Here is a 22,546-nt window from a genome sequence, read left to right as displayed (position 1 = left end):
GTGATGGCACCATATTGGGGTCTGAGTTTTGTTCTTGCTTCTGGCAGACTGGGACTCAGCAGTGGTCAGCCTTGGTGAGTGGAAATCCATGTTGCTGAATCTATGTATAACCACCACTGAATCATGGCTGCTTTGTTCCTGAGGCCACTGAATGATGACAGGGTGGGTGGGAAGAGAGTATAACTAGTATCCATAGAACAGGTCATTTTCTCCAGTTAGTTATTAAAATCTCCTCTGCTGAGGTCACCCTTTGTTGAATACCTCACATTTTTTGCCCATTCAGAGAGGTCTGTTCACACAATTCTTCACCAGACTCATTGCCAATTTTCCACTGTTGCTTGTTCATTGGTACTAACGTACCCCCATATTTTTGTAGGTGACAACGCTACCAAATATTTTTCTACCGGTTTTATAATTTCCATGATGAGTTTTCTGAGCATGAACAGAAAAACTACTAAAGCCACCACATATTTTAAGATTTTGTTATCCGATCACGCATAGGGAGACCTCACATGTGGCTTTAGGAGGAGAGAGTTGGAAAACTCCACATTGGTAAGGTTGTGAAGAAGTATCATCCTCTGTGTCCTGAAAGTTAGAGGAAATCTGGATATTGGTGTACTTCAGTATCATCCACCTTAAGAACATAAGGTTAGACATTAAAATTTATTGCTTCCTTTTTTTTTTAATGTTTACTTATTTTTGAAAGAGAGAGACAGAGCGTGAGCAGAAGAGGAGCAGAGAGAGAAGGAGACACAGAATCTGAAGCAGGCTCCAGGCTCTGAGCTGTCAGCACAGAGCCGGACAGGGGGCTTGAACCCATGAACTGCAAGAACATGACCTGAGCCAAAGTCAGTCAGGTGGCTTAACTGAGCCACCCAGGCACCCCTGTTGCTTCCTCCTGATCACTAAAAACCTAGGCAACTCTGTAACCAGAGCACCAACAAGCAATCACAACCCTAATACACTTGATCCTTGAACAACACGGGCTTGAAATGCTGTGGGCGTGAGTGAAACTGTTCATGATCTGTGTTGGTATTATGGATACTATGGATACTGAGGTAAATGACTAATTCTTAAAGGAAAGATGGGCCTTTTCATGGTTAGTTTTCTGTGTCGACTTGGCTGGGCTATAGTCCAAGGTCATTGGGTATGTTGCTGTGAAGATATTTTGTACATGTGACTAAAGTCTCTAATCATTTAAGGAAGATTATCCTTGATTGTCTGGGCGGACCTGACTTAATCAGTTGAAAGGTAGAACTCAAACTTCCCAGATGAAGAAATTCCACCTTTCGATTGAAGTGTCACCTCGTGCCTGAGAGGTCCAGCCTCCCCTGTCCTTCCTGATGGCCTGCCTTACAGATTTTGGACTCACCTCGCCAGCTTTCAGCATAAGTTCCTTCCCTGCAAGAATTGTCTTAATAGATATCTCCCATGGGTTCTGTCTCCCTGGTGGAGCCCTGACTGATAACAGACAGGAAGTGAGAGAGAGAGAGAACAAGGATACCCTGGAACCCACTGGGACAAAGAGGAACCTTCACTAAGTGCTAGCCACCTCCAAATCCCCAATGCTAATGACGCTGATGACCTGGAGGAAGAGCTGGCACCCTCTGTCAATGCAGCTAGCATGCACTTTGGGAGCCGGAGAAGCTGCAGGATCCAGTGGGAATAGCTGCAGACCTGGTTGCTTCGTCATGCTGACACCGTGAGTCAGCTGATCCCTCACAAGGTGCATGAGGGCCGACATCACTTGACTTTACACTGACCTTCCTAGTATAAATATGGCTGCTGCTTCCGTTGCACCTTCCAAACCTCGTGCACATTTCTCCTGGGCCCCATCCTAGCCCAGAACCATACAGAGAAGCGGATTCTGGGAAACACAGTTTCATCTTAGCTAGGTTGACACAATACACAACTACCACCACCACCACCAGGTATCCCTGGGGGGAGGATTTCTTGGGACCCTCTACGTGACTTTTTTTTTCTAGCTCATTGGCCAGAATCGGCCAGCCACATCTGACTGCAAGTCTAAGAATCAAGGGTTCTCTTCTAAAGAAATGGAAGATGGGGGTGCCTGGGCTAAGCGTCTGACTTTGGCTCAGGTCATAATCTTGCGGTTTGTGGGTTTGAGCCCTGCATTTTGGGCTCTGTGCTGACAGCTCAGAGACTGGAGCCTACATTGCATTCTGTGTCTCCCTCTCTCTCTGCTCCTCCCCTTCTCGCTTGCTTGCTCTCTCTCTCACACACAAAAATAAACATTAAAAAAAAAAGACGGGGTGTCTGGGTGGCTCTGATGGTTAAGCGTCTGACTTCAGCTCAGGCCATGATCTCATGGTTTGTGAGTTCGAGCCCTGCATCGGGCTCTATGCTGACCGCTCAGAGCCTGGAGCCTGCTTTTGATTTTGTGTCTCCCTCTGTCTGCCCCTCTCCCACTCATGCTTTTGAGAGACTCTCTCTCAAAAATAAGTAAAAACATGAAAAAAAAAAGAAAGGGAGGATGAATACTGGGGTAAATGACGAACAGTCTCTGTTAGAGAACTACTATTTACAGGACCTAGTTCCTGCCTTCTACAGCCTAATTTTTAGGAGGGGAAATGAGACACTATACAAACCTCTACTGAGCTTAGAATTTCCACCTAAGTCGAAATACTTCCCCTACATAGTCCCTTGGAAAACTTCACAGAGTGTTTTTATGTTTCAACAACTTTTCATAGATCAAAGTATTATCCTCAGGATAGCAGTGAACCACTATAAGCGGGCAATTCTTTACCCTCGATGTCAGAGTGTGATACAGATCAGCAGCAGGACTTTTTAAAAGCCTTTTGGGGGTAGGTTTTCTTTCCCTGGAAGAAGAAAAGGCAGAGTCAGTGACCAGGGGCCTCTTCTATGTATGGAACGCCTTGGGTATATCTGCTTTAGTACCACGAAAAGGAAACCCACTTAGATGGTAGATTTACAGAGAAAAAAAATAGGTTTTATTTAAATACTGCCTCATACAAATTTCAATCAAGTCAACTCCCGCTCATGTTTGTGTGGTGCTAATAATATATTTAATGTCTTTTGAGCTTTGTCACAGGCAGGTACTGGTTTAAGCAATTTACCTAGATTATTTCATTTGACCTCATAAGAGCCACACAAGGAAGCTGCTATGAGTCTTACTCACATTTTATAGATAAAGAACCAAAGCACAAAGGGGTAAAATAAATTCAGCGAGATCATATAAACAGCCAGAACTCGGGACAAGGGGCTCCAGACCATTTGCCTGAGGCATTTCTGGATCCTGATTCAGCCCGGAAACAGTATGTCCAGGACCTTTTCTTGACTAGGGCAGGAAAGTGAATACAGGGAAAAAGCATTTCAACAACAAGGACCTAAACCCAAAGGGGTTTCTGCTTAGCGCATAGATTAACTGGAGACAGAGTTCAATTATTAGAAGCCCCATTCTCAGATCATTCTTAAATAAATAAGAACTCACTATATTGGGAGCTTTTTTTTTTTTTTTTTTTTAAATTAATGTTTGAGAGAGCTCACCTATGAGCAGGGGAGGGGCAGAGAGCAGGAGACCGAGGATCCAAGGCAGGCTTGTCCCTATGAGCAGAGCCCGATGCAGGGCTCAACTCACCAACTGTGTGACCGTGACCTGAGTGGGAATCAAGAGTGGCTGCTTAACTGACTAAGCCACCCAGGTGCCCCTGGGATCAGCTCTTAAATGAAAAAACCTGGACACTGGAAGGTGAAGGATGGGTAAGAAGGGGTAGAGGCTGGGGAGCTTAGTACCCCTTACCGCAGATCTTCAGGCTTCCTTTCCACACTTACTGGACAGAGGCTTCTTCCCTAAGTTCTGCCAGGGCATATCCTGCTTGGTGTTCCTCCCAAGCTCCCAGGGGGCCCTGCGCCTTTGCACAGCACTGGGGGCTCCATGACTCATTCAGGAAGGAGTGCTTGAAGGGAGGGGGTTGGGAGCAAGTTATTAGGTTTAGGACCTTCTAGACCGGAGCAATATGCTCAAGGTACGGCTGGGAACAGCAAATGTTTTCTCATGTTACCAGGATCCACTGGGACCAGGAACTCCCACGCAGCACCATAACTAGCCTGTTTCTCTGGGGGGTGGGGGTGGTGGGGGGGGGTGGTGTGGGATTTGACACAGAGCCACCCAGCTGTGTGTATATGCTGACAGGCAGCCCTGAGACCCCCCCAGTAAAAAGGCATTTAGAGGGCAGAGGATGTGATTTTTCATTGCTCTTCAAATGGCTTCATATATCTTTTTTTGGCCATGCGCCTGACAGGCAAAAACCCAAACAGGTTGAGTGTTGCAGAAAATATGCAATGAGCCCGAAGCCAGTAAACCCATGGAGAATTTTGTTTCCATTTCCAGGCATCTGATCACAAAAGGTCCCCAGCATGCCGAACTGCCTGCCTGCAATTCACCTGTCTCAAAATCCTCTCGCCTCTCTCTCTTTTTTTTTAAACGTGTTAATGGAATATATGAAAGACAGACGGAACAGTAGCAATCAAAATCCAGAGGGCCAGAGACGTTTCTGCCATTCACAGAATTTATGAAAATTCCCCGTCTCTGGAAGGCTCTCCCAGCTCGGAAGGCTCCGCGCGGCTGGTGAGTTCCCCGCAGCAGCTGGAGGCCGAGCTATAAATAGCGCGGGGCGGGAAGCGCCGGGCGGAGGGGGAGCGGGCGGGAGATTCCGGGCTCTCCCCTCCGCCCGCCGCGGCGCGTGCTCTGCCGGGGAAGCCGGCGCAGCGGGGCGGCCTTAACCCCCGCGGCGCCCGGCCGCTCCGAGCGCCCCCGGCCGGCTCGAGAGGGCGAGCACGCCGGCAGTGGACACCCAGATGCCTTTGTAACCATGCACAGGGGGAATCACAGTCTGTGCTCTCCCTACCACCCCCCCTCCGTTTCCTCGGAAGCCCCGGGTAACACCCGAAATTCGGCCCTGCAACACACGCGCGCGCGCGCGCACACACACACACACACACACACACACGAGTATTTGTTCCGTGTCTTTTTTCCCCCCTCCCCTTTCTTTCTTTGAGCGGCTTACATCCAAATCTTAAAATTAAAACCATCCCCAAATTTGGTCTTGGGGATAATGCTGGCTTTCGTATTTCGGCGCAGGGTGCCCTCCCCTGCGCTGCTGGTGCTGCTTAAAGAAGGTTACTTTCCTCGGGAGGGAACGATCAAGGCGGGGAAAGTGTGTGTGTGTGTATGCGTGTGGTTCATTTGGGGCGCAGGCACACCCCTCCGTGGCCTCAAGGTCGGCAATAGCCTGAGCACTCGGGGGCCCCGCCGATCGGGCTTGTCCCTGCCAGTCAAGGACTCGACAAGGAGGGAGTCCCCAGTCCCGGCAGGGCAGCCTGCGAGCGGGGTCGGTGTTGAGCACCCTCGGTGCGGAAGAGGCACGCGCGAGGAGCTGGGTTCTCCGAAGGTGTAGCCCAAGCGGCAGCCCCCGCCGCGCCCCCCGCCAGGCCCCCGCGCCCCCCCACCCAGGTTACCCGGCGGGTGCTGGGCGCCCCGGACCCCGGGAGGAGGGAGGGGCGCGGCGCCCTCCCGGGCCGAGAGCTGTCACAGAATCTGACACCCGGAGAGGCAGCTGGTCCCTGGCCAGGACTCCCGATCCTTCTCAAATGGAAACAGTTCCTCCCAGGGAACCTGCCGGAATTCTCCGTGGAATCTCACTTGGGCTTTGCCTCCTGGCGCATTTCACCAAGGCCGCATTTACCACTTTGAGGCAAGGAAGGCTCCAGATGGAAAGAGGCTTCTGGTGGCAGAACGAGGTAAGCTCTCGATTGAGGTGGCATTGACTGGGGTGGGCGGCACAGATTTAATGGGGACCATCCCCCTCCCCCTCAGGTGAGATGGTGAAATGAAGTTTCCCTTGGGCTTCCACTCCTCCCCTGGCCCCCTCCCCTACCCTCTTTCTGCTTTACCTTTGCCCCGCCCCCACTCATGCCTTAAAAAGAAAAATTCCCTTGGGTGGGTTGTGGGGGTGGAGGGACTCCTTTATGTTTTTATTTTAGGCGTTTTAATGTTCTAGAGGCCGGGGCCTCAGTGCTGCCCGAAATCTCCCATGTCCCCTCCATCTCTGTCCCCTCCTGTCCTTTCTCCCTTGCCTTACCTCTTCACTCCCCACTTTCCTCATCCAGTCTACTTTTATATCTTTGCCAAAACCCCTTGCCGACTTTCCTTTCTCCTCTTTGAAGATATGTACGAAAATAAAGGGAGAGAGGGAGAATGTCGTGATTTTGTGTGTAACGCGGTGCTGGGGTTAGAAGGTGTGTGGGTTGATGGCTCCCTTACTCTGCGCTGTTACTCAGCCTTTTCACGTGTGGGATGACTGGACCATTTTTTGGAAAATCAACAGCCCCCCAAACTTTTCCCCAAGTACTCTCTACTTTCTTCCAGGCTGTGGGAAGGGGCATCTGCGAGACCAGGGGGAGAGACCAGAACCTGTGGGCCCAGAGGAGGCTCATTAGGTCCAGGCTGGTTTGGTGCCTTCTGCTGGGCAGACATGGGGTCGTGATAATGATAGTCACGCATTAATAATTGTAATCGACATTTATGGAGCACTTGCTATGCTCGTTGGCATTGTTCTAAGAACTTTGCAAACATTAACTCATTGAAACCTCACAATAACCCTGTGAGGTGAGGACTACTATTATCTCTTTTGTAGATGGCACCACTCACGGACAGATGATTTAAGTAATGTGTTCGTGATCACATAGCTAGGAATGGGGGCGCTGAAATTGCAACTCAAGAGGGTTGACTATGGACCACAACTCTGAATCCTGAACATATCTCTGTCTTCGCAGATTAATCCATCCACTCTGTGCTTGGCACTGTTCTAGGCCCTGAAGGTGGAGGAGTGAGCGAAGCAAGCAAGGTCCTTGTAGTTTATATTTTAGTTGAGGGAGGCAGATAACCTATCGGTTAACAAAGCAGATAATTTCAGGACATAGTAGATACCACAAAGAAAAGAGAGCAGAGTGATGCACTGGAGAGTGGTAGCCTCACATAGACAGTGGTCAGGGAAGTTCTCCTTACGTGGACTTTGGACATTCAAGCATTCAAGAGAGGAAATACCAATAGCCGGGGAAGGGGCACCTGGGTGGCACAGGGGGTTAAGTGTCTGACTCTTTTTAAAAAATTTTTTTAATGTTCTTATTTATTTTTCATAGAGAAAGAGAGAGGGAATGGGAGAGGGGCAGAGAGAGAGAGAGGGAGACACAGAATCTGAAGCAGGCTTCAGGCTCTGAGCTGTCAGTACAGATCCCCCCACGGGGCTTGAACTCACAAACTGTGAGATCATGACCTGAGCCGAAGTCCAGATGCTCAACCGACTGAGCCACCCAGGGACCCCTGTCTGACTCTTGATGTCAGCTCAGGTCTTGATCTCTGGGTCAGTGAGTTCAATCCACATGTTGGGCCTACTTAAAAAAAAATAGCCACAGAACCTATGAAGTGACAAATATTACCTTTAGTAATCAGGGAAATGTAAATCAAGGCCCCTTGAGATTTCCATATATACCCATTTGGTTGACCCCAAATGACAGTTTGACCTTATTAAGTGATTGAATAGGATGTAGCTTTGCAGGACCTTCCAACATCACTGGTGGCAGTATGAATTGGTACAAAGACTCTGGGAAACAGTTTCATATTGTATCCTAATTTGAACATATACCTGTGGTTGAACAGTTCAACTTATTTCTAGGCTTATATCTATGAGAAACTCTTGCACATTCAACAGAAGACATGTATTTGAATAAATGTAACAGTTTGGTTCTCAATGATGAAAATCTGGAATGAACTCCAGCATCTGTGATGAACTCTTCATCTTGAAGAGTAGATGAATATTCTGATATTGTCACACAGAGGAATATTATATAGCAGTCAAAAATGAAATAAACCAAATGACATAATAGTATGATTAGATTCTAGCAATGTATCATTAAATTTTTTTTAACGTTTATTTGTTTTTGAGACAGAGAGAGACAGAGCATTAACGGGGGAGGGTCATAGAGAGAGGCAGACACAGAATCTGAAACAGAATCTGAACAGAATCTGAGCTGTCAGCACAGAGCCCGACGTGGGGCTTGAACTCACGGACCGTGAGATCATGACCTGAGCTGAAGTCAGACGCTCAACCGACTGAGCCACACAGACGCCCCAGATTTTAGCAATGTATTAAGTGAAAATTAAGTCTAAAAGATTACATAGAGCCTGATAATCTTTTTTTTTTTTTTTTAATTTTTTTTTCAACGTTTTTTATTTATTTTTGGGACAGAGAGAGACAGAGCATGAACGGGGGACGGGCAGAGAGAGAGAGGGAGACACAGAATCGGAAACAGGCTCCAGGCTCCGAGCCATCAGCCCAGAGCCTGACGCGGGGCTCGAACTCACGGACCGCGAGATCGTGACCTGGCTGAAGTCGGACGCTTAACCGACTGCGCCACCCAGGCGCCCCGCCTGATAATCTTTTATGACATTAAAAACTGAAATAAAAAACCCTTTTTAGGAAAATGTATACACTTGACCTTTGAACAACGTGGGGGAATTGGAGCATTGACCCCTTGCACAGTCAGAAATCCATGAATAACTTTGGCTTCCCCAGAACTTAACTACTAATTGGGTAATGTTGACTGGAAGCCTTATTGATCACATGAGCAGTTGATTAATGCATGTTATATGTTATATGTATTATATACTGTATTTTTATAATACCCAACTTTTTCTTATTTTTTTTTCAGTATTCCTAGACTTCATGGTTCACCTGTGAGTTTTTTCCAATTGTTGCAAATCTCCAAAAAATTTTTCCAATATATTTGTTGAAAAAAATCCACATATAAATGGATTCACACAACTCAAGCCTGTGTTGTTCAAAGGTCAAGTGTATTTATAGACGTAATAACATTATATAAATAGGAAAGCAAGACGATGAGGAATGTGAAATCTGTGCTAATGCCTACCTCCAGTAGGGAGAAGCCAGGGGACCATATGGTTCATTAGACCCAAGTCAGTGGCAAGGTCCCAGCTGTGTTTTGGCTTAGGGCCAGGTACACATACTTCTTACATTATTAAAAATAACTAGTAAATAATGAAATGTGGCTGGGACTACATGAGCTAATGATGACAGTAGATGCTAAGCCAAATATTAAGACTAGTCCTGTTCTATGTACTGTGGTCCAAAGTTAGCAGGTAGGAAAGAACACAGGTAGGCACCTCAGTCAGAGGGCAGGGAGCTGGATGTTTTTAAGGAGGAGAACAGTGACCCGAGTAAGGGCGGGCCAGGAGATCATGCTGGGCCTTGGACATCAAGGGAGAGAATGAATGGTTTTGAGCAGGGAGTGAAATGATTGGGTTTAAGATTTTAAAAGACCGCTCTGGATGCTGTGTGGAGAACAGACTCTGGGACCCTCACTTGCAGTGGTAGGGAGAAAAGGGTGGCGGGGGTGTGACCTTGTTTCTGCAAGTTATATACTACACTGGGGGCCAGCCTGGGGGTCAAGTGGAAGGGTTGCAATTCAGCCCGTGTCCCGCTTGCTGGTGGACATCCTTGTGCTGAGCAGTGAAGGCCTGGAGGGAGGGCACCTTCTCATCTGTGCTCAGAGGGCTCTGTTGGCCAGGAGTAGCCCAGTGGTGGATCAGGCTGATAACAATAAACTTGAAGTGAGTATGTTTAGGATGTGTTTTGGAGGCAGAATGGACAGGTCTGTGGATGGAGTGGATGTAGGGATTTGAAAGGGAAGGAGAAGAGTCAAAAATAACCCCTGGATGTTTATTTGACTGTGAGGAGATCAATTCTGTTCCTAGAGAAGAGGAAGAGCGGGTGAGGCAAGAAAATCATATTTTAGATATATTAATTTTGAAATGCTGTTAGAGGGCCAGGTAAAAATCCTGGGTCGGGAGCCAGGTGTGAGTCTGAAGCTTGAGGGAGAATATGGGGGGACAGACATAAATGTGGGAACTATAAACCTGCCTATGGTGGAGTTCGAGTTCCTCCACTTGGTTGTCATTGTCAGATTGGGAATTCCTTTGGGGCAGAGAAATTTTTGTCTTTCTTATCCCCAGAGAGTGTAAAGTAAAATAGATTATCGGTAAATGCGGGTTGACCAGATGACTGAGGATATAAATACTGTAAGTGTGAAGGAATTGAGGGGAAGTGGGGAAGTGTCCCAGGGGTCTGGACCCCAGCAGTGTCTAAAGGTGGAGACTGTGTGGTTTTCAATCCTTCCTGAGGGTAAAGCAGGTCTGATGGTGGTGCCAGCCCCTTAGGAGGGTATGACCCAGGGTTCTTGGGGCCAGTGTCACATGTGGGTACCCAGAGTTATTCAGAGCAGCCAGAAATGGTGAGGAGTAGGGAGTGAAGATACAGAGCAGCCGGGAGAGCCCCGAGGGTCAGAGAAGGACGATGAGGGGGCATTGAGCTAGACATGGGAACTCCGTAGCATGCAGAGGCCTGTGGGCATAGGGACGGAGTGAAATCAGGAAGAGGAGAGAGGACTTTCTGGTGCCAGGCCTGAGCGACTGGCCCTGCTCTATTGCATTAGGGCCTGACAAGGTTCTCCTGTGTCACCATGTCCCATCACCCTGCTGACATTGAGCCCCTAGCACTACCACGTCATTGTAGTTCACCTCTCTTTGCTTGTCAGTCCCCTCCCCTTATCCCTATTCACTGTCCTGTCTATAGCACCAGCATAGTGGCTGGCTCATGGTATGTGTGCAGGATCACAGAATGAAGAGACGGAGGAGGGGGAGAAATTCTCGCTTGCTTGGCCAATCAAGAGGAGAGCACCCCATTCTCATTAATGATGAAGGCACAGGACCTCTCTTTCTTCAGTCAAGTCCACTATTGCTTAAGACTGTAGGCTTTGGAGGAAGAACAGAGGGAGAGTTCAATTCTGGCTCTATCACATGGAGCTTGGGGAGGCCACCGAACCTCTCTGAGTTCCTCCATTTCTTCATCTATAAAATGTGGATAGGAACAAAAGCTCCTTTCTATTGTCATTGTGAGTTTTCAATGAGATAATGAGGTGAACGTTCTTAGTGCAGTGCCTGGCATGTAATAAGCCTCCGAAGATTAGCTGTTATGATCTTCCAGGGCATTTCATTATCAATACCTCCTGTGTTGACCGAAGTTAAGGCATGCTTCTAATTTTGAGAATTTAGGCTCTTTGTCCCGAGGAGCCCATGCTCTGGCAGTGAGGTGGTGGCCATTTTTGGCAGATGGGAAACCATCCCTGGGCACACAGGCGTTTGCAGTTTCCTCTCTCACATTATGTCACATGGTTTTCCACTACACGTAATTCACGGCCAGCCAGGAGTCTGAATAACAGTGAAGATTCAGAATTTATTCATTCAACATTCCATCAACAGTGACTGAATATCTTCCTATGTAAATGGAGACGCAGTGATGACTAACACACGGTCCCTGCTTTCAAGGAAATCACAGTCTACTTAGGGAGGCAGATAAATAGACAACTAGAACCTACACATTCATGGGATCACTTTTGGTGCAGGCCCCCAACCCCAAGACCTCTGCCCCCCCCCCCATTCCCCCAGTGCTGGGAAGAATGATGTGAACTTAGTACTAGTGAGAGTCCCTTGTGTCTACACATATACTTACAATGTACAAATCACGTTCACTTTGAGTTATTACATGTGGTTTTCCTACCAGCTTTGTGAAATAGGTAGAGCTTCCTGCTCTCATTTTATGAATGAAATCCAAGACTCCATTGAGTAGCTGCTTCGAAGTAAGGCAGACTGCCTTATGTGGGACACTGCCATGACCTGTCTTCCAGCCTCTATCATTGCCCTTCCATTGTTCTTATTCAGGGATCTGTCTAGCTCACCATCCTTGGGGGCTGAGGGTTTAGTTTTGATTCTGAGTTCACACCCTTGGATTGGATGGCCAAGTTTAGCCTGCCTGTTGCGACCTTTGCCCTCTGGAGACTCAAGCTGACCACTCATCCCGTGCAGGTGGCTTTGTGCAACTCTGCCAATCTCCAGGCCACCTTCTTGGTATTTACTGGCCAGGAGGGCAAAGCCCAGGTAGGGGTTCATGATGGTTCCCTTGGGGGAAGGGATCAGTGATAGACGCTAGGTTGCTGAGCTGTGCTTGGGCAGCTGGGAAGCAGAGGAAGCGGCAGGGGAAGCAATCTTTTCATTTCTCAGTAGTAGAGCTGGCTGATTCTCTTGGCTGGGGCACGAGTATACGAGTCACTGTAGTCTCCCTACAAATGGAATGACTTCCATTTTATCAGAGAGGCTTTAATGACGGTGGGTCACTTGCAAAATACATGAGAGTCTTCTATAGACTATATGTGTGATTACAAACTGGCGTATGGCTATTTACGTAAGGAATATGTCTCCTTAAAAAACTTAGTCGGGGAAAGTAAAGCTCATAGACGTATCTGTTGCATGATCGTCACACGGGAAAGTGAGTTTGCTGACAGCCTGTGTTTTTCCAGTCTACATCATCTTTGAATTTAAATAGGAAGTTTGTGAAACAGGGAGAAATAAAAGCCATCATTTATCAAAAAGGAGTTCTTCTGAGAAGGGCTTTTTGAATTCCATTTGCCTTACTGAGTTAGGGATCAAGTTATAGGTTAATTGACAGGTGAGGAAGTCCTCCTGAAAATTTCTGTTCTGTGTGCAGGAAGAGTAGTCTGATTAGCAAAAATTCTGTGTGTGAGGGTTTGAAGAAATACCTTTGTTTTACTTTCAATTTATGCAGTAATAGGACCAACAAAGTGTCTTGCATTCGAGTCTTTTCCTTGTGGATTAGCATCAGTTGAATATAAACCGGTAAGTCCTTAAAACATTTACTTTTGTTTTAAGGTGGTTAAAATTTGAGGGTGTTGATTTGCTTGGCATAACTCTTCATTGTACTGAGGTGCACTTAGGTACTTGGGTAAACTGGTTCAAAAGAGCCTAATTTTGAAATCTCTGAAACCTAGATCATTCTTTCTTTTTTAAAACATTTTTTTTAATGTTTGTTTATTTTTGAGAGGCAGAGACAGAGCGTGAGCAGGGGAGGGGCAGAGAGAGAGGGAGACACAGAATCCGAAGCAGGCTCCAGGCTCTGAGTGAGCTGTCAGCACAAAGCCAGACACGGGGCTTGAACTCACGAACTGCGAGATCATGACCCGAGCTGAAGTCGGATGCTTAACCAACTGAGCCACTCAGGCGCCCCCAACCTACATCATTCTTACTGTAAATTCAAATTGAAAACCGAGCATCCGGTCACGGATAAAGCTGGATTTTTTTGCCTAACTTAAAGGGAAAGATTTTTTTTTTCCCACTTCCAGGTTGGAGAAAATGTTACCACGTGACTTGTATTGATGGGTTTGGGCTGTTCTGGAGGCCACAGGCCTTGCCAACTGCAGACTGCTGTGCTCGGAACACCCTTCACACCCTGGCCTCTGTTGTGGGTGTGCAAATTGTTTTATACAGCCCCTCCAATAAATGGAAAAAAAAGTAAGCCCCAAATGATGATCACGTGAGTGGAGACGCTGGCTGCTCTGGGTCAAGACGTAGCTGGTCAGTTGGCATTGATTGAATCCTCCTGCTAGGCTTTCTACCTCTTCCTGCAAACCAGAAACCTGGTTGTCCCTTGTGTGGGACGATGGAGATTGGTGAAGACACAAGCATCTTACCACAGGCAGACCAGATGAGTGTTTCTCAGATTCATGCTTTCAAATCACAGATTCCTGGGCCCTACTCTCTGAGATTCTGACTCAGTGTCTGAATTTCCCCACATGTTTGTGTCTAACAAGGGTCCTGGTGATGCCAATGTTGTAGGGCGGTTGAATGTGCCGAGCACTTCAAACTGTCAAAACTTTGAAGGAAGTCAGTTGGCAAGAGTGGAAACGCTGTTCAGAAACAGAAACGGAAGTCACCAGAACACGACCGGTAGAGCAGAGGCAGATGAGGCAGTGTTGAGGGTGACCCACTGTCCACTTTGACCAGACAGTCCTGGTTTTAGCACTAAAAGCCACGTGTTCCAGGGAAACCACTCTGTCCCAGGCACGTGGGAAGGTTGGTCACCCCAAAAGCATGCTAGGTTGGCTTATCATAGCTGCTTTATCCTGCTTGAAGTGATTGTGTTTCACTTACATTTTATTTAAATTTAATTTTTTAAATATTTATTTTTGAGGGAGAGGGAGAGATAGAGCATGAGTGGGGGAGGGGCAGAGAAAGAGGGAGACACAGAATCTGAAGAGGCTCCAGGCTCTGAGCTGTCAGCATAGAGCCCGATGTGGGGCTTGAACTCATGAACCATGAGATCATGACCTGAGCCAAAGTTGCACACTTAACCGACTGAGCCACCCAGGCGCCCCTGTGTTTCACTTAAATTTTAAACCCAAGACAAGCCACAGTGCATACAGTGAAATGACATACAACCATGTACAGTTGTGGCCTGCCAGGTGGAATCTTCAGCTTTTTAAAATCTCTTTTCTCGGGGCGCCTGGGTGGCGCAGTCGGTTAAGCGTCCGACTTCAGCCAGGTCATGATCTCACGGTCCGTGAGTTCGAGCCCCGCGTCAGGCTCTGGGCTGATGGCTCAGAGCCTGGAGCCTGTTTCCGATTCTGTGTCTCCCTCTCTCTCTGTCCCTCCCCCGTTCATGCTCTGTCTCTCTCTGTCCCAAAAAATAAAATAAACGTTGAAAAAAAAAAAAATCTCTTTTCTCACAAGTTGTGGTAGATCAAGGGTACCCAAACTTGCCTTTACTTTGGAATTACCTGGGGAGCTTAAAAACAACAACAGAAGCCTGTGGTCTACACCTACCCAATTGTGAATTAATTGGTTTAGGGTGTGCCCTAAATTGGCTTTAGGTGCAGCTCATAGAGTTTTTCAAGGTCCCAGGATGATTTTTACTCTGCAGGCGGGTCCGGAGATTGCCGTAGTCTATGGTCATCAAAGATGGAGCCCTGCATACCTCCCTCTGTCTGGAGAGGTGCCATTATCACATCAAGAGATAGTATATCTTTCCTGTTCCTTGAGTCACGGCTGCCTTTGTGACTTGTTTTGAACAATAAGAGTCGATGGAAATGAATTCTGGGGCTTGAGAGGCCAGGCCATAAGAGAACTGGTAGCTTTTGTTTTTTCTTGGAAGCCAGCCTGCCTGTGAGAGATCAGACTACCCTGAGCACACACTGCTGTGAGGAGGCCGCAGCTCACCTGGGGGAGGTGAGCCACCTTGCAAAGGCGTGGGGAGGCCCAGAGAGGTGAGTGACACTTTCTTGGATCTTCTAGTGTTGCAGGATTTTTTACCACAATACCCGGGATTCGTTGTCTCGCCACTTGGAAGAACGAAGAGGTGGACACAAAATGAGCAGCAGGCCAAGGTTTATTAGAATATAAGATCCGAAAGGAAGAGTAGTAGGAAAGCTCTCTTTATAGAGAGGGGACATTGGAAAATGAATGCCCGAGGACGCTAGGCCAGGGTCCTTGTTTTATAAGGTTCTGGTCAGCAACCCCCGCCCTTCCCTTCCCCCTCGTTCCTTCTCAGGTTCTACCCTTTATTGGTTTGATAGCTCCAGGTGCTGGGCTGCCCATTCCTGACTGGCTCCACTGCGTTGCATGAGGGGTGGTCTATGGCCATACTTAGGTCTTTTGTCAAATTCCTGAGGGAAACTCTTGGGGGAGGAGGTGGGCTCTGTTACATTCTGAAGAGGAACCTCTCGTCTGAGGGGGTTTGCTGTGGTCAGACGCTCCCAGCACCTTTCCAAAATAGGTGTTTTTCCCCACCCAGGGACCTCAGGCCCTAACCTTGCCCTCTTTGCCTACTGACTCCTATCTTCTCTCATCATACAAACCCAGCCAACAGCTGAATTTGGCCACTCGAGTGACTCCAGCTGCGGCCGCCAGGATTGGAATCGTGAGGGCCAGACCCCCTCATCTTTGCCTTAAGTCATTTCATTTTGGGTGGTTTGCTATGGAACAATATATAGCTCAAGCACAAGTGTATTTCTTGCACTTACTGGTAATAAAAATAGAAGGGGGGCATTTCGGAAGGCCTGTGTAAATGAGGACTAGTTTGTTGTCTCCAGGTTAAAGTGCAAAGCCAGGCTATACTGTTGAATATTAGAAGGGAAATCATTAATTATGAATTTTTTATTTTATTATTTATTTTTTTAATGTTTATTTTTGAGAGAGAGAGACAGAGTGTGAGTGGAGGAGAGGCAGAGAGAGAGGGAGATGCAGAATTTGAAGCAGGCTCCAGGCTCTGAGCTGTCAGCACAGAGCCTGATGTGGGGCTCGAACTCACGGGCTGTGAGATCATGACCTGAGCTGAAGTCGGATGCTTAACTGACTGAGCTACCCATGTGCCCCGAAGTTATGAATTATATTAATAAGATGATTGGCGATAGCATGCAGGGAGATTTCACTGTTTCCAACGTGGTAGCTTCAACAATGCCCCGCTCTTACAGCTTCCCGAAAGGAGAGCTGAAGGCAGTACTCAGAGTGCTGTTTGTGTGTCCGGGGTGTGCACCATCCTGGGGCATGGAGGTGAACAAGGCAAGAGAGAAGGCGACGTGATGCTGTTGAATGCCATGTATCCACACACTAGCTGCTGTTTAACAGTGAGCTGGCATGAAGCACACTGTTCTGGGGCTTCTTGCAAAGGAGGAACCATTCTTTGGGGTAGTTCATGGAAAGAAAGAGAAAGAGGAACATAGCTTCCCAGCTTCCTCTTACTTTTTCATGGAGGACGTTTTACCCCATGGGGGTGCTGATGCCGTGTACTCCTGGCTCTCAGTGGCTGCTCAGGAATCCAGACATAGTGCCACGCAATACGTTGTTTTTTTCCCAAGCCGGAAAATGGAGGGATGCCTGTGTGTGGACGCTGTGCTCACCAAGAGAGGCACAGGAGGAAGACGGTGAGGGAATCCAAGAAGGTGCAGAATATTTTTGTGTGCTTTTTGCTGGTTTGATTTTTATCAACACAGATACTATGGGTTATCTTGCATCGTTACTCCTCTTGCGGACTGTGTTCTGAAACTGAGATTACCCGTTGGTATAGATTCTGCTGTTAGCCATATGCGCGGTATGAATTCCAGCGCAAATGCAGTATTAGTCTTTTCCCGCCCAGTTATCTGACAGAACATTCTCCCTGGACGTTTGCAACATGGTCGCATCAGCTCTGCTTTCATCTTGGTGCTAATTTTACTGTTTTGCAGTCTTTTCTGGTAGAGAAGACAGCATGTGCATGCTTTATAGCCTTGCGAGTAGACACCAGTGAGCTGTCCCTTCTGAACGTCCGTCTTTTTTGATGAGTTGTTACCTCTTTTCTGAGTCAGGTCTTTTTTTTTTTTTTTTTTTGCAACGGGGAAAGAGAGTTTTGAGTATAAACATGATGCCACGTTTAGTTATTTCATGAGGCTGGACGTTTCCTAAATATCACTGGCTTTCTATGACTGGTACTGTTCTATTTTGCAACCTAGTCCCACCTTGACTGTGGGAGCCTTTCTGGAAGGGAATCAAACGTCCGTTTAACACGCTGAGTCGTTTCTTGTTCGGTGCATCGTTTTTCTGGAGCAAAATTGTTTTCCTTGGTTTCTCTGCAATATGTTGATGAAACTTTTCTCTTTTTTTTCCTTCTTTTTTTTTTTTTTAATGCTTTTAATTGCTTTGTGTACATAAGCGGCAACGATCACCTAACTTCAAAAGGGTGGACAAAAAGAATTTGGCCACAGTTACAGTCTGTGGAGTTAATCTGGCCATTGCTTTTCCTGTGGACAAGTAACCCCTGCTTCTGTTTCCCATAATTGAGGTGATGGATTGACTGCAGTGACAGCCACCATTTTCCTTTCCTGTTGGGGGTACTGAGTGGTGAGCTCCCTCTCATTTTTAATAGAAATATCTCTAAGCTGTAAGCATGAAACACCGATGAAACAGAGCAAGATAGAAAGGTTTGGAGAACACCTCATACGTGAGTTCCCTCCTCATGTTGAAGCATGTCCGGGGTCTTTTGGTAAAGAAAAGTCCTAAGCCTGTGGTATTGTTTTTTAGCGCCCCTTCCCATGTTCACCTTATTCTCAAATGGAGGAGATGTGGCGTGCCCTTAGTGTCCAGGTAGTAGTCTATGCTTCCTAGGAGGCTGGAAGTGAGCAAGTGATAGATCTTTGGACCTAATTGTTGCTGTTGAATGAAAGGTAAACTCTGTATGTGAAGATAACAGAGGTGTTGTCTTACTGGACTCTGCTTTAGTGAGTGAAAGAGCTCCAATTCAAGGAGACTCAAAAAAAAAGGAATTGGTTGGCTCAGAGAAGACCAAGGCTGTGTGTAGGACCACCTTGTGTCCAGGATTCAAGCAGTGATAGAACTCTCCCTTTTTCTTGCCGTTATTTATTTTTTTTAAGAGACTTTTAATTTAATTTAATTTTTTTAAATTTACATCAAATTAGTTAGCATATAGCGCAACAATGATTTCAGGAGTAGATTCCTTAGTGCCCCTTTCCCAGTTAGCCCACCCCCCTCCCACAACCCCTCCAGTAACCCTCTGTTTCTTCTCCATATTTATGAGTCTCTTCTGTTTTGTCCCCCTCCCTGTTTTTAGATTATTTTTGTTTCCCTTCCCTTATGTTCATCTGTTTTGTCTCTTAAAGTCCTCATGTGAGTGAAGTCATAGGATTTTTGTCTTTCTCTGACTGACTAATTTCACTTAGCATAATACCCTCCAGTTCCATTCATGTAGTTGCAAATGGCAAGATTTCATTCTTTTTGATTGCCGAGTAATACTCCATCGTATATGTATATACCACATCTTCTTTATCCATTCGTCCACCGATGGACATTTGGGCTCTTTCCATACTTTGGCTATTGTGGATAGTGCTGCTAGAAACATAGGTGTGAGTGTGCCCCTTCGAAACAGCATACCTGTATCCCTTGGATAAATATCTGATTTCCTCACAAAAAATTCAAGATGCTATACAGAAAAATGGAAAAGGGTGTCAAACTGATAAAAACAAAAACAATAACAAAGCAAAACAAAAACAAAACTCCTGAAAAACAAAGTCAAAACAAACAAACACACAAAAGACCAAAAAACCCCCAAATACCCGCTGCTCTGGGAGAGTAGCAAAAAAACTTCAGCTTTGAGAACTCACATACCTAATTTTGACAGTTACCTGACATTGAACCCAAGTTTCAGGGGTAGAGAATCACATTAACTGAGCCAAGAGAGACTGATGTATAAACCAAGTGCTGATTTATTATTTTATGATGAGAAGGGCATTCAAATAACTTCAAATGCCAATGTTGACAGAGCAGTCCACTTTTTTCCTCTTAGGCATGCCATGAGAAAAGGCAATCATAAGAAATCTGTTAAACAAGGATGGGTTGGAACAAGGGGAGATAGTGTAATGGTCCACAGTAGAATCTGCCTCGGGATCCCGAGAACTGGGATTCCTAGGGACAGAACAGCGTTGTTCTGGGTGGTACGCAGAGAGTCTCTGTGAGAATTGGGGCTTTTTTTTTTTCTGGTCAGTCTTTAGCAAAGTGTGGCCCTAACCCACTGCATGAGAGTCATCGGAAGGTTGACAAAATGCCGATTTCTGTTTTCACCCAGACTTCCTGAACTGAAACCGATGAAAGCAGTCTACATTTTCCATCTCTCCCTCCCCTGGTTTTCCCTCTGTCGTATGAGACTTACTCCTCTAAAGCTAATCAAACCCTTCTGTTCACACAGTCTTTATTCTAGCAGGATGTAGATAATTAGATTTCTACTTAATGAATTATTAAACATCTCGGTTTTGACTACCTTTCGTAGCTCTCCATTTAAAGTATTTTTAGATTCATTTTAATTCTAAACTTCTGACAGCACAATTTGGGAAAGAATGGAAATACAGAAGTGTTTTAGTAAAATCCTCTGAAAGTTCCTTGCCATTGTTCTTTCTTTTCTGTGTATGTGGGTCCATACCCCACTCCTCTCACACAGGGGTCTGGGAATATTGTATATAGCATTCAGTTCCTGCTTTATTGGCTCTAATTTAATTTGAGAGCATCTCCCCATACTGTTAACTCACTTGATATTAACGTCTTTCCCAAAATTTTCACTTACTTATTTATGGGCAGAATTTTATTCCCACAAATCATTAGTCCTGTGTACTGTGTGTAGTTTTTACAGGTGTGGAAGAAGGAGATTTTGTATTTTACTTTATTTTTATTTTTTAAAAGTATTTATTTTAGAGAGAGAGAGAATGTATAAGCAGGGGAAGGGTGGGAGACAGGGAGACAGAGGATCTGAAGCAGGCTCTGTGTTGCCAGGGCAGAGCCCAATGTGGGGCTTGAACTCAGGAACCTTGAGATAATGACCTGAGCTGAAGTAGGTTGCTTAACCACCTGAGCCACCCAGGCAGCTCTTGTGTTTTCCATCGAGACGAAACCTATGGAAGTGCATTTATTTTACCAACAAAAATGAACTTTTTTCCAGGAGGGAGATTTTTTTTTCAAGGTAAGTTCTTAATGAGGGAATATTATAACAAAGTCACAGGTGTCAGGGTTGATAGTTCATTGTCACAGGGTTGTCAAGTACATTTAAGCTCCTGTTATTGAAATTGTTCACAGGCAGAACTGTTTTTGCTATGAAATATTCTGGTGCATATATTTTCTGTAACAAATGTACTTAGCCTCAAGATCAGTTGTTCTTGAAAGAAAAGTGTTAGGGGCTCCTGGGGGGCTCAGTCGGTTAAGCGTCTGACTTCGGCTCAGGTCATGATCTTGCATTTGTGAGTTTGAGCCCCACGTGGGGCTCTGCGCTGTCAGTCTGCTTGGGATCCTCTGTCTCCCTCTCTCTTTCCCTCCCCTGTGTGCACTCTGTCTTTCAAAAATAAATAAACATTAAAAAATAAAGATAACTATTAAATAAATTTCTGAATAGTTACATGAAAGATGTCGCCCCTTCTAGAAGACAGACTTGGGCAGAAACTCAACTTTGAGCTTAGACGATAGAGAAGACATTGGGATTTTTACAGAAAATTTATGGCCGTATAAAAATTTTAGGGCTATGTATGGTCTCCTGTCCTATTGATGGACCATTCCAGGTCAGCTTAGCCCTGTCTACACCATGGACCTCAGATTTGCAGCCAGAGCTGCCTGGGTGTCCGTTGATGCTGTTTGTGGGGAAGAAAGCCCAGGCTTTCTTGCTTCTGATGCATACATCTCTGGGTTCCCTGCCCCCTCCCTGCACACAGCTCCCACTGACAGGAGCGATTTCAGGGGCTCTGCTTTCCTGGAGCTGCTGGAGGGGCCAGGTAACAATCCAGAGTGTGAGCGTAGCGGAGTGCACTTCCACCAAAGAGAGAGAGGAGAGGAAGAGCCCCAGATGAATGGCTTCCCTTTCTGCTCCTACCTGCAGACTATCCCAAGATGTGGGTGTGTGGGGGGGTTATACAGCCTGTCTGGGAACGGCACGGAAGACCCCACAGCCAGCGTTGTCTGTGGTGAAGCCCTTGCCGGCTCGTATGTGCTCCCCTTTGGTTTCTGCCTCGCTCTTGCTTCTCTGAGATTCCACCTCACCGATACCACCCCGAGGAGAAGACTTGGAAAAGTGCCTCTTCACCTTTTGATGGTAGTGGATAAACTAGGGATTAGCCTCTCAAAAATACTTAGGCCAACATCTTTCCAATTCTTTCTTTTCTTTTGTTCTTTTATTCTTTATTTTATTTTATTTTTTTAATGTTTACTTATTTTGAGAGAGAGAGCACATGAGCAGCAGAGGGGCAGAGAGAGAGGGAGAGAGAGAGAAGCCCAAGCAGCCTGCGTGCTGTCAGCACAGAGCCCCCGCATGAGGCTCGAACTCACGAATCGTAAGATCATAACCTGAGCTATAACCAAGAGTTGGAAGCTTAACCGACTGAGGCCCTCAGGCACTGCTGAGTTTAGTACAACAGCAATCTGGTGAGGCTCTACTTTCTTAATGGTGTGTATATCTACCCCTTTTTCTTGATCCCCCTCTTGCCCCTCTGTTTCAGGCTGTCAGGATCTCTGATGATTATCTCCTAACTGCACTTCCTGCTGATCTCACCAGCTTCCCATCTCTGGAGCATCATGTCTCCACAGCCTCTTTTTTTTTTTTTAAGTTTATTTATTTATTTTTGAGAGAGAAAGAGATAGAGCAAGCTGGGGAGGGGCAGAGAGAGAGGGAGACAGAGCGAGAACCCCAAGCAGGCTTTGTGCTGTCAGCACAGAGTCCAGCTCAGGGCTCGAACTCATGTACCTTGAGATCATGACCTGAACTGATACCAAGAATTGGAGGCTTAACCAACTGAGCCACCCAGGTGCCCCAAAGCCATCTTTTGCAATGGAGAAATGGTCATGCATGCAGCTGAAACCCTTCAGATAATCCCTGCATGGGATCTGTGCCAGCAGGCCCTGGTAGGTTCACTTCCATTACTTGCCAGACTTCTCTTGTATTGTTCAACCAGCCTGTTTCATGTTTCAGCTATGCTTTGCTATTAAAAAAAATGTTTTTTTACTATTTATTTAAACATTAAATAAATGTTGAGAGAGAGAGAGGGGGGTGAGCGTAAGCAGAGG

The 22,546-nt window shown here is 46.3% G+C and overlaps 1 protein-coding gene across 1 annotated transcript in view; it reads left to right on the top strand.

Annotated features, from left to right (window-relative positions):
* Nucleotides 1–5,085: 5,085 nt before the first annotated feature.
* The window catches only part of KCNN2 (potassium calcium-activated channel subfamily N member 2), a 471,549-nt gene continuing 454,088 nt past the window's right edge, over nt 5,086–22,546 (top strand). The window contains exon 1 of the mRNA XM_058738763.1: nt 5,086–5,781. The gene's annotated coding sequence lies outside the window, so the exon portion shown is untranslated. The remainder of the gene's footprint in view (nt 5,782–22,546) is intronic.

Source organism: Neofelis nebulosa, chromosome 1, assembly GCF_028018385.1.
Source record: "Neofelis nebulosa isolate mNeoNeb1 chromosome 1, mNeoNeb1.pri, whole genome shotgun sequence".
NCBI lineage: Eukaryota > Metazoa > Chordata > Mammalia > Carnivora > Felidae > Neofelis > Neofelis nebulosa.
This window is presented reverse-complemented; position numbering and strand designations above follow the sequence as displayed.